General features: G+C 35.5%; 1 long non-coding RNA gene across 1 annotated transcript in view; it reads right to left on the bottom strand.

Moving 5' to 3' along the window:
- The window catches only part of LOC134730599 (uncharacterized), a 44,305-nt gene extending 35,866 nt beyond the window's left edge, over positions 1-8,439 (bottom strand). The window contains exons 1-2 of the long non-coding RNA XR_010112439.1: positions 8,111-8,439; positions 7,768-7,868 (exon numbers count right to left, since the gene is read on the bottom strand). This is a non-coding gene — a long non-coding RNA (uncharacterized LOC134730599). The remainder of the gene's footprint in view (positions 1-7,767; positions 7,869-8,110) is intronic.
- Between the last annotated feature and the right edge of the window lie 4,245 nt (positions 8,440-12,684).

Raw genomic sequence — 12,684 nt, 5'->3', positions numbered from 1 at the left:
CACCACGTCCAGCTAATTTTTGTATTTTTGGTAGAGACAGGGTTTCACCATATTGGTCAGGCTAGTCTTGAACTCCTGACCTCAGGTGATCCACCCACTTCAGCCTCCTAAACTGCTGGGATTACAGGCATGAGCCACTGCACCTGGGTGATTTCAAATCTTTTGGGTCAATAGTCAGAAGTGGGATTGCTGGACCATATGGTAATTCTATTTTAGTTTTTCAATGATACTTCATGCTGTTTTCTATAATGGTTATACCAATTTACATTTCTACCAAGACTGTACAAGTGTTCCCTTTTCTTTACATTCTTAACAACCATTGTTATTTCTTGTCTTTTTTATAAAAGCCATTCTAAAAGGTGTGAGGTGATATCTCATTGTGTTTTAATTTATGTCTGCCTAATGATTAACAATGTTGAGCATTTTTATGTATCTGTTAGCCATTCCTTTGTCTTCTTTTGAGAAGTGTTTATTCATGCCCCTTGCTTGTTTTTTAATCAAATGATTTCTTTTTTCTTTTATAGAGTTGAGTTTCTTCTATGTTTTGGATATTAGTTCTTTATGAGATGTATGGCTTGCAAATATTTTTTCTCAATCCAAGGATTGTCTCTTCACTGTTATTATTTCCTTTGATAGGCAAATTTTAAAACATTTCGTTGTAATCCTATTTTTCTATCTTTGGTGTTGTTGCCTGCCCTTTAGGGGTCAAATCTAAAAAATCATTGCCCAGCCCAATGTCAAGTGGTTTTTCTTCTTCTTTTTATTTTTTTCTAGTAGTTTTATAGTTTCATATCTTAAGTTTAAGTCCTTTTTTTATTTTAACTTTTCTTTTATGTTCAGGGGCATATGTTAGGGTTTGTTACATGGGTAAGCTTATGTAATGAGGGTTTGTTGTAAAGATTCTTTAATTGCCGAGATATTACGCTCAGTACCCAAGATTTGCCTTTTCTGCTCCTCTCCATTCTCCCACCTTCCACCCTCAAGTAGACCACAGTGTCTATTGTTTTCTTTTTTGTGTCCATGTGTTCTCATCATTTAGCTCCCACTTATAAGTGAGAACATGCAGTATTTGGTTTTCTGTTCCTGCATTAGTTTGCTAATGATAATAGCCTGCAGCTCCATCCATGTTCTGGAAAAATATATGATATTATTCTTTTTATGACAGTATAATATTCCATGATATATATGTACCATATTGTCTTTTTCCAGTCTGTAATTGATGGGCATTTAGGTTGAATCCATGTCTTTGCTATTGTGAATATGCTGCAATGAACATTTGCATGCATGTGTCTTTATGGTAGAATGATTTTCCTTACACCATATGCAAAAATCAACTCAAAGTAGATTAAAGACTTAAACGTAAAACCCAAAACTATAAAAATTCTGGAAGACAACCTAGGCAATATCATTCTGAACACAGGAATGGGCAAAGGCTTCATGATAAAGACACAAAAAACAATTGCAACAAAAACAAAAATTGACAAGTGAAATCTAATTAAACAAGAGCTCTGCACAACAAAATAAATATCAACAGATTAAACAGACAATCTACAGAATAGAAGAAAATATTTGCAAACTATGCATCTGACAAAGGTTTAATATCCATCTTCTATAAAGAACTTAAGCAAATTTACAAGACAAAAAAAAACAACCCCATAAAAAAGTGGGCAAAGGATATGAACAGACACTTTATAAAAGAAGATATGCATGCAGCCACCACCATATGAAAAAAAGCTCAATATGACTAATCATTAGAGAAATGCAAATCAAAACCACAGTGAGATATCATCTCAAACCAGTCAGATCCGCTATTTTTAAAAAGTCAAACAATAACAGATGCTAGCAAAGTTGTGGAGAAAAGGGAACACTTATGCATTGTTGGTGGGAGTGTAAATTAGTTCAACCATTGTGGAAAGCAGTGTGAGATTCCTCAAAGAGCTAAAAGCAAAACTCCCATTCAACACAGCAATCCCATTACTGGGTATATATCCAGAAAAATGTTTAAGTTTTTCATCCATTTTTTAGTTGAATTTTGTATACAATGTGAGATAAGGGGCCAATTTCATTCTTTTGCATGTGGATACCAAATTTTCCCTATATATTTATTGAAGAGACTGACCTTTTCCCACTGTATATTCTTGACACATTTGTCAAAGACCAATTGATCACCAAAGTATGGATTCTTTTCTGAGCTTCCTACTCCACATATGCAAATCAATAAATGTGATACACCACATTAACAGAATTAAGCAAAATCATATGATCATCTCACTAGACAATGAAAAAAAGCATTTGGCAAAATCCAATATCCTTTCATGATACAAACTCTTAACAAATTAAGGGTTAAGGGCAGGGTTAAGATTAGGGTCAGAAGGAAAAAAAGAAAAAAATATTCAGCATAGAAGAAATATATCTTAACACAATAAGAGCCATATTTGAAAAACCCATAGCTAACATAATACTTAATGTGGAAAAGTTGAAAGGTTTTCCTCTAAGATCCTAAACAAGATAAGAATGCCCATTTGTACTACATCTATTCGATATAGTACTAGAGGTCTTAGCCAGAGCAGTGAGGTCAGAGAAAAAAATAAAAGATATTCAAATTATAAAGAAAGAAGTTAAATTCTCCCTTTTTGCAGATAACATGAATTTATATATAGAAAACCCCACATATTCCACTGAAAACGCTGTTTAAACTGATAAGTTCAGTAAAGTTGCAGGATACAAAATCAACATGCAAAAATCAGTAACGTTTCTCTGCTCTAACAGTGAACTTTACCAAAACAAAATCAAGAGAATAATTCCACTTACAATAGCTATGAAATAATTACAAATACATTTAACCAAGAAGGTGAAAGAGCTGTACACTGAAAATTATAAAACATTAATATAAATTGAAGAAGATATAAATAAATGGAGACATATCTTGTGTTCTTAGATTGGAATAATAAATGTTGTTAAAATGTTTGCACTACTAAAATGTTCTACAAATTCAATGTAATTCCTAACAAAACACTATGTGTTTTCTCATAGAAATAGAAAAAAGTAATCCTAAAATTCATATGAAAATGCAAAAAACACATGAATAGCCAAGTAAATCATGAGCAAAAAAAAAAAAAAAAAAGCTGAAGGCATCATACTACCTGATTTCAAACTATGCTGCAATGTGATAGTAGTTAAAACGACATGGTACTATCATGAAAACTGACACATTGACCAATGGAACACTTTGCTTTCTTTTACTAGTCACTTTAAGGTGCTTTATTAGGTGTCAGTACCAGAGAGCAGTTATATTGAGAAATTCAGAAATGCATAGCACTTCATGCATAGAGAATGAGAGGTTGTCCTGAGATACTCAAGAAATAAAAAACTCAAAGTAAGTATAAGGAAAAACACGTGAAAGATCTTGCTAAGTCAGACATTATTATTTTCTACAATATGAAATTGCATTAGCATTATGGATATAGTTAGCAAGTATGTATAGGAATGCACACACGCACATACTTTTCAGGCAAGAAAACACTTGAGAGACCCAAATTAGCACATAGAAAAAGTTACCTGAGGACATGTTCTATTTTCTGTAGTTATTTTTTTTCTTAATAAAGCTTCTAGGTTAAGACATCACTGCATTTCAGCATATATTTATGATAACCTCTTTATGCCAGTCAGCTTAATATTCTGAACTTTCGATTTATTTCCCGTTTCTGTAACCCAGATAGCAAACTCCAATGTGGAATTTTGCTGAAATTTTTATAAAAGTAGATGTAATGTGAGTATCTCTTTTTTCTCAGATGACAGCAATATCCTTTGAGAATCTGAATGAGTACTGAACAGCCAACTTACTTGTCTGTCATTTAGTTCTTATAAAATAATACTCTTACTTTGGCCCCTTTCCAGTTTCTCTTTGTATTTCTTTAGTCTAATTATTAAAGAGTGTGAGAATATAAAATTGATTGCAAATATATTACTTATTTCAAGTCTTATCTTGCTTAAACCAATCCCGATTATAGTTTGCTTTGTCATAAATCTCTCAATTTGAAAACCGGTATTTTCAAATACCACTCCTGCAGAAGCTGGTGGAAATTATTATTTTAAGCTAACAAATGTTTAAATAAGGTTTACATTGTTTCAAAATATTCTTATCAGCTAAAAATCAGGATTTTATACAGGTTGGGAATTCACCCAGAGTCTGATTTTATTTATTGTTCAACATGACTCTGGGGCATTTTAGGACCCAGATATTAGCAGAAATTGCTGGAACTCTGAATAGAATGCAAGGTGGAAAGAGTGACATTAGCTCAGGACAAGAACTCAGGTGGTATTGCACATTGCTGCCTCCAGAAGAGTTGATTCCTTCATCTCACTCAACCTCACTTTTGTGCTTACCCTGATTTTACAGAATCAATATGATCTCAAATTTTAGAAAAGGAATGGATTATTAAACTAATTTAATTCAATTTAAAATATTTAAGTTTAAATATGCTCTAAACCATATATTACATAATAATCTTTTGTTAAATCTATACCTTGTTTTTCCAATTTCTTATTTTTCTGGACATAATTACTGAATTATAGGCACTGAAAAAATGTAACTGAGGATATTGATTCTTAAAATGTTTAATTTCTTAATATTTGAAGTGTTATTGATTCATTACATTGATATGCTTACAATTGCCCAGAAATTACATAGCAAACGGAGTTCAGTACTCAACATTTTATAATTTATACTTTCTTTTAATAACTGTAAAAATCTCTTTTGTTTTCCTACCCTCAATTTAAAAATGTTGGACTATAATTTGAGTATCAATGTTCCATCTACGATATTATCTAAATCACTCAAGAGAATTCTGGAGAAATGTATTATGCCTATTATATAAATAGTTGTTGTTCACATCCAATTATATAAATTGCAGCCTGGAATTCATGATACCTTTCCTACAGCAGGAAGCTTATTTCTCTGAATGAGAATCTTTAGATTAGATGTTTTTAGGATTGCCAGAAACTCATTGGGTATTTTTTTCAACACAAAGGAAATCCGATTATTCTGCCACTACTTGTAGTATGTCAAAAAGCTCAACATGCAGTGCCCTATCTTTGCTCCTGCAGAGTTCAGACTCTAGTATGATTTTTGAAGCAATTTGCAAAGTTAAGGACAAAGTTAGTAAGCTGTAAGCATGTATTAAAATATCCTTACATTAAATCAGATATTCTTCAGAATATAGTAGAGGGGCTTTTTTTTTTTAATAGCAATTCAGGCCTAATCAGATTATCTTTTTTCCTAAATAAATTGGCTATTTTTGTCCTTATTTTCTTTATCCCCACCTACAAAATCTAACCCAAAGATTATTCTATTTACCCCTTGTTGGAAGTGGGTTTTTTTTTTCTTGATGATGTTTTTAGAGTAGTTTTAGGTTCACAGCAAAATTAAGAGGAAGATACAGAGATTACCCATAAAAACCCTTCCCCGTTTTTACCATTCCCCCACCAGTGTAGTATATTGTTATCACAATTGTTGAAATTACACTGATGCATCATATTGTCCAAAGTCCATAGTTTACATATAGGTTCACTCTTGGCACTCTACGTTCTATAGGTTTTGACAAATGTATAACATGTATGTACCATTATGAAATCATACTGGTTTTTACTGCCCTGAAAATCCTCTGTGCTCTGACTATTCATCCCCCACTCTTCCATAACCCATGGCAATCACTGATCTTTTCATTGTTTCATAGTTTCACCATTTCCAGAATGTCATAAATGGAAATTGTACAGTATTTAGCCTTTTCAGATTGGCTTCTTTCACTTAGCAGTATTTAATAAGTTAATTTCATAACTTTTCATGGCTTGATACCTTATTTCTTTTTAGCGCTAAATAGCATTTCATCATTTGGATGTTCCATATTTTGTTTGTCCATTAACTCATTTTAGGAAAGCTCAGTTGCTTTCACATTTTGTCAATTATTAATAAAGCTGCTTTAAACGTTCACGTGCTGATGTTTCTGTGGACATACCTTTTTCAGCTCCTTTAGGTACATGCCAAAAAGCTTAATTGTTAAATCTTATAATAAGGGTATGCTTAGTTTTGTGAAATGCTGCCAAACTAAGTTCCAAAATCCTTGTCTCATTTTGCAGTGAATGAGAGTCTCTGTTGCTTCCACAGCTTCAGTGTTCTTCTTGGATTTTGGCCATTTCAATAGGTGTGTTATGGTATCTCATTGTTATTTTAATGTGCATATTTCTGATGATACACGGTTTGGGCATCTTTTCATATGCTTATTTGCAATATTTATGTATATTTTTGGTGAGGTTTCTGTTAAGGTCCTTAGCCCATTTTTTAAAATTGGAGTTTATTTTCTTTAACAGTCCTTTATCAGATATGTGGATTGCAAATATTTCTGCTCTGTCTGTGGCTTCTCTTTTTATTCTCTTGACAGTGTTTTTTTGTTTTTGTTTTTGTTTTTTTCAGAGAAGGAACTTTTAAGTTTAATTTATTCCTGTTTATTAATTGTCTATTTCATAGATCATGCCTTTGATGTCCTATCTAAAAAGTAATCACCATCCAAGGTCATCTGCGTTCTCTCCTATGTTATCTACCAGAATTTTTATAGTTATAAAATATCCATTATGGTGTAAAATATCCATTTTAAATTAATTTTTGAAAAGGGAATAAAGTCTGTGCCTGGATTCACTCATTTGCATACAGATGTTCTGTTATTCCAGCACTGCTTGTTGAAAAGATTATCCTTTTCCCATGCTACTGCCTTTGCTCCTGTCAGAGATCTGTTTGCTGGATTTATATAAGTCTATTTCTGAGATCTGCATTTTATTCCACTGATATATTTGTCGATTTTTCCCCAATACAATACTGTTTTGAACACTGTAGTTTTACAGGGAGTCTTGAAGTCAGGTAGTGTCAGTCTTCTGACTTTGTTATTCTCCTTTAGTATTAAGTTGGCTATTCTGGGTCTTTTACATTTCCATGTAAACAGATGTTTAAATTTATTTACATTTGTTGAAATTCTCAAAATATCTTGCTGAATTGTAGGGCATTGTTGTTGTTGCTGTTGTTTTTAATGTTGCTAAATTAATCGAGTCAAGAACTCAAGCTTGATTTAATTGGAGGAATTATGTAATTAATCAGGGTAGTTCCTTCATTTAACTAGTTATGAAATTATCAGTGGATCCACTGAACAAAAGGTTACTGAGTGCTTATAATTATGTAAAACATGATATGCAATGCTCCTATCCTTATTACAGTCAGCCTAAAGTATTCTGTCATGTACCCAATTGCAATCATATCACTTGATTTGGGTACAAAATAGGGTAAGTTGAAAAGGTAGAAGGCTGTTTTTTAAGAGTAGTAAAAAAAAACTGCAGTGAATTTAAAAGCAAGTGAACTTAGGTGTTTTTTTTTTTTTTTCCTGTCCTCTATAGGAAAAAATAACAGTTACTAAGTAAAATGAAAACATTGATTATGTGTTAGACTGGTGGTCAGGGTGAACATTTTCATCAACATGGAACCATGCAATCTGTATCACTGCAATAATTATATATTCAATCAGATGTATTTCAGAGGTATGTATGGGTAATATCGTGGAGCTGAGGTTAGGGGAGAAGAAAGAACAATGTACAAGCTAGCAAAGAGGCACAACACAAGCATTTAGATGTGCATTTGTTACTCTGCAGGCACTTAGAAGAGTAGAGAGGAAATAAACACAACGTCAATATGATAAAACAAACAAACAAACAAACAAACAAAAAAACCTTGTGATCCAGAGGAGGTGCCAGCTGGACTTCCTGGGTCGAGTAGGGGCTCAGAAAGCTGTGAAACTCACTCATTTCCTGCATCAGGACTTACTTCGGTCCTGGATGAATAATGTTGAAGATACATGCTTAAAATATTCCTAAGACCAGGATCTGTGCATGTGTTTTCTTCCCCAAGAAAGCTATAAACATCGAAACTTTTGCTGTAAGTTTCCCTGTGTCCTCTCTCTCTCTTTCCCTTCCGCCTCCCCCGAAACTAAAGTAAAAGGAACGTTAACTGCCTGTTTTTCTGTGACCAGCGGACCTTATCTATCCTCCCAATTCCAATTCCTTGAAAACATACTTTGTAACAAAGTCCTGTAAGATCCTGTCTCCTTTGCCATGGTGCTGCAAGTTCATAAAGTAGATAAAACCTAAGTTGCAATTCCAGTTTTCCTCAAGATCTAAGACATGTTACAAACGGTTAATTGCCTTTGTTTCTCGCTCTGGTAACATCTCGCCACACGTATTTCCGGCCTTAAAGAGTTTAAAAGGCAGTCACATAATCTAACTGGCTACCCGCTCGGGACCCCTTCCACACTGTGGAAGCTTTGTCCTTTCACTCTGCTCAATAAAGCCTACAGCTTTTTTCTCTCTCGGTCTGTGTCTCTATCCCTCACCACGGTCAGCCGCCACACCAATCCTTTGGCGTGGCTAGGCAAGAACTTTAGGCATTACATAATGATAAGTGAATAGTAGCATTTTTGTTCAAATTGTGCCCAAATGATTTTTTATTATAATTTAACTTATTGCATAACCCCCTCCATCATTTCTAGGTCCTGAAAATATCCATCTACACATGCATGTTAATAAAACAATTTATAACGATCCAGTCTTCTAAATGTTCATGTTTATCCTATTCTAATTTATCAGGGAGTACCTTTATATCAATGTAAAAACAGACTAATACAGAGAATTGGTACTGGGAGTGGGGCACTGCTATAAAGACAACCGGAAAAGGTTTGAAAAATTTGCAGCCTGACCGTGTGGTAGAAATGAAAAACCCATTTTCTGGGGAGGAATTCAAGCCTGCTGCAGAAATCTGCATCATAAGTAAAGAGGAGCTGAATGCTAATAGCCAAGACAATAAGGAAAATGACTTTGGAACTGGGTAACAGGCAGAGGCTTTAACAATTTGGAGTGCTCAGAAAAAGACAGAAACATGTGGAAAAGTTTGGAACTTCCTAGAGACTTGTGGAATAGTTGTGACCACAATGTTAACAGTGATATGGACAGTAAAGTACAGACTGAGGTGGTCTCAGATGGAGATGAGGAACTTATTGGAAACCGGAGCAAATATCACTCTTGCTATGATTTATTAAAGAGATTGGTGGCATTTTGTCCCTGCTTTAGAGATCTGTGAAACTTTGAACTTGAGAGAGATGATTTAGAGTATCTGACAGAAGAAATTTCTAAGCAGCAAAGTATTCAAGATGTGACCTGGCTTATTCCAAAAGTGCTCAGTTATATGCCTTCCCAAAGAGATGGTTTGAAATGTGAACATGTTTAAAAGGGAAGCAGAGCAGAAAGGTTTGAAAAATTTGCAGTCTGACCATGTGGTAGAAATGAAAAACCCATTTTCTGGGGAGGAATTCAAGCCTGCTGCAGAAATCTGCATCACAAGTAAAGAGGAGCTGAATGTTAATAGCCCAGACATGGCAGCTCCTCCCTTCACAGGCCCAGAAGCTTACGAGGGAAAAATGGCTTCGTTTGCTGGACCCAGGGCCCTGCTGCTCTGTGCAGGTTCCAGTCTTGGTACCCTGTGTCCCAGCCACTCCAGCTCCAGCCGTGGCTAAAAGGTGCCTATATACAGCTCAGGCTGTTGCTACAGAGGGTGCAAGCCCCAAGCCTTGGCAGCTTCCACTTGCTGTTTTGCCTGGGGGTGCACAGAAGACAAGAGTTGAACTTGGGGAGCCTATGCCTAGATTTCAGAGGATGCATAGAAATGCCTGTATGTCTGGGCAAAAGTGCTACAGCATTGGAGCTCTGACGGAAAACCTCTACTAGAGCAATGCAGAGGGAAAATGTGCAGCTGGAGCCCTCATACAGAGTACCACTGGGGCACTGCCTAGTGGAACTATAAGAAAAAGGCCACAATCTTCCAGACCCCAGAAAGGTAGATCCACCAACAGCTTGCACCATGCACCTGAAAAAGCCACAGGCACTCAACACCAGCCTATGAAAACATCTTCAGGGGCTGCACGCTGCAGAGACATAGGGGCAGAGCTGCCCGAGGGTGTGGGAGCCCACCCCTTACATTAGCCTGCCCTGGATATGAGACACAGAGTCAAAGGAGATTTTGGAGCTCTAAGATTTAATGACTGCACAGCTGGGTTTCAGACTTTCAAGGGGCCTGTGTCACCTTTGTTTTGGCCAATTTCTCCCATATGAAGTAGAAACATTTACCAAATGCCTTTACCCACATTGTATCTTGGAAATAACTAACTTGCTTTTGATTTCACAGGCTTATAGGCAGACGGGACTTGCCTTGTCTCAGATGAGCCTTTGGACTTGGAGTTGTGAGTCAATGCTGGAATGAGTTAAGACATTAGGGGACTGTTGGGAAGGCATGATTGGTTTTGAAATATGAAAAGGACATGAGATTTTGGAGGGACCAAGAGCAGAATGAAATAGTTTGGCTCTGTATCCACACCCAAATCTTATCTCAAATTATAATCCCTGCATGTCAAGGGGGGAACCTGTTGGGAGTTGATTGGATCATGGGGACAGTTTCCCTCATCCTGTTATGATGATAGTGAGGGAGCTCTCATGAGATCTGATGGTTTTAAAAGTGGCAATTTTCACCTATGTGTGTTCTCTCTCTCTCTCCTGTCACCACGTAAGACGTGCCTTATTCCTTTTCACCTTCGGCCATGATTATAAGTTTTCTGAGGCTTCCCCAGCCACGGGGAACTGTGAGTCAATTAAACCTCTTTCCTTTATAAATTACCCATTCTCAGGTAGTATCTTTATATTAGTGTGAAAACGGACTAATTAATATACCAGGTCAGCACACTTTCTATAGTAAGCCACATAGCAAATATTCTAGCCTTTGCAATTTAGATAGATTCTATCCTTACTATTCAAATAGCCACTGTAGGACAGCCAAGGGCACTTTGCAAATAAATGGGTATGGCTGTGTTCCAATAAAACTTGATTTACAATAATTAATAGCAGACTAGTTTTGATCCTTGGGCCTTGGTTTGCTTATCTTGTATATGCTGTCATGGAAAGAGTTGTATACCCTTTTTGGAAAAAGCCATTGCAATGATTCTTAATAAGAATGATATGTTGTTTGGCTAACTTGTGAAATGATCTTGCTCAATCTAGCATGATTATTTGGAATAATGTATAGCCCAGAGTCAAGATTTGCCCTTCTTAAAGAAATTAAAAAGAAAAAATCCTACCTCCTTGGATTCAGAAACTGAAATAAATATCCTGAAAGTCATAATTAGATACACATATTTCACAAAGAGAAAGAATTTATATGAATAGTCACCTATGAACTTTAGATATACATTCTGTTGTTTAATCACATGGTTTTTAACTTAGAATAATAAAATAATAGAAATAATGCTTTTACTTCAATAAGCAGAAAGATGGGTTCAGGGAGGTTAAGTGACTTTTATGGTCATAGCTAGTGTTTTCATTTAGTTGAATTATCAACTTATTTGTTTCCAGTTTAAAAATAATCCTATTGACACTAATTTACCCTAACCCTTCTGGAGATACTCATACTTGTCATTAAGTCTTGGTTTCTGTTTGTTGATACAGTAAAGCCAACCCTATTAACATTTGTAAAACTAACCTTTAGGTTACTTTTGGCAATTTAAAAGTAAACAGGCTTCCAAATTAACCTGTCTTGGGAGGTGGTGTGATTCATAATGACATCCTTTCCTTAGGGTGAAGAAAACCTTAGGATAAAAAATATTTTCTACACGCCTGTAGTCCCAGCTACTCAGGAGGCTGAGGCAGGAGAATGGCTTGAACCCGGGTGATGGAGGTTGCAAGGTTGCAGTGAGCCGGGATTGTGCCACTGCACTCCAACCTAGGTGACAGAGTGAGACTCCATCTCTCAAAAAAAAAAAAAAAAAAATTCTGAGTTCCTCAAATTGCATATATACTGATTAATGCATAAACAGCTAATATTGAGAAAGATGCTGATTTGTTTCTGAATCATGAAGTTTTACTGATTGTCTTACCTGTAGACATTTTAGCCTATATGTTACAATCTGTAGCCAATGATTGTAACCTCCATATTGTGCCCTCCAGTGAAACAAGGGAACTTCAATATGAGGAGCACCCGTCCCTTCTTCTAAACATTCTTAAAAAAGAAAAAAAAATGAAAAAAGAAAGCTCAGCTTCTATTTTAGGTTCAGAAGGTACATCTGGAGGTTTGTTACATGGTAAGATTGGGTGACACTGAGGTTTAGGGTACTAATAATGATCCAGTCACCCAGGTAGTAAGCATAGTACCCAACAGGCAGTTTTTCATCCCTTGTCCCCCCTCTCTTTCCCCCCTCTACTAGTCTCACATATCTATTATTTCCACTTTTATTACCATTTGTTCCCAATATTTAGTTTCTACTCTTAATTGAGAACATGTGGTATTTGGTCTTCTGTTCCTGATTTAATTTGCTTAGGATAATATCCAGCTGCATCTATGTTGCTGCAAAGCATATGATTTCATTCTTTTGTATGGCTGTGTAGTATTCCATGGTGTTTATGTACCACATATTATTTATCTAATTCACCGTTTATGGGCACCTAAGTTGATTCCACGTCTTTGCTATTGTGAATAGTGCTGCAATAAACATACAAGTGTGTATGTCTTTTTGACAGAATGATTTATTTTCCATTGGGTTTTTTCCTAGTAAT

This window comes from Pan paniscus, chromosome 5 (assembly GCF_029289425.2).
Source record: "Pan paniscus chromosome 5, NHGRI_mPanPan1-v2.0_pri, whole genome shotgun sequence".
Classification (NCBI taxonomy): Eukaryota; Metazoa; Chordata; class Mammalia; order Primates; family Hominidae; genus Pan; species Pan paniscus.
This window is presented reverse-complemented; position numbering and strand designations above follow the sequence as displayed.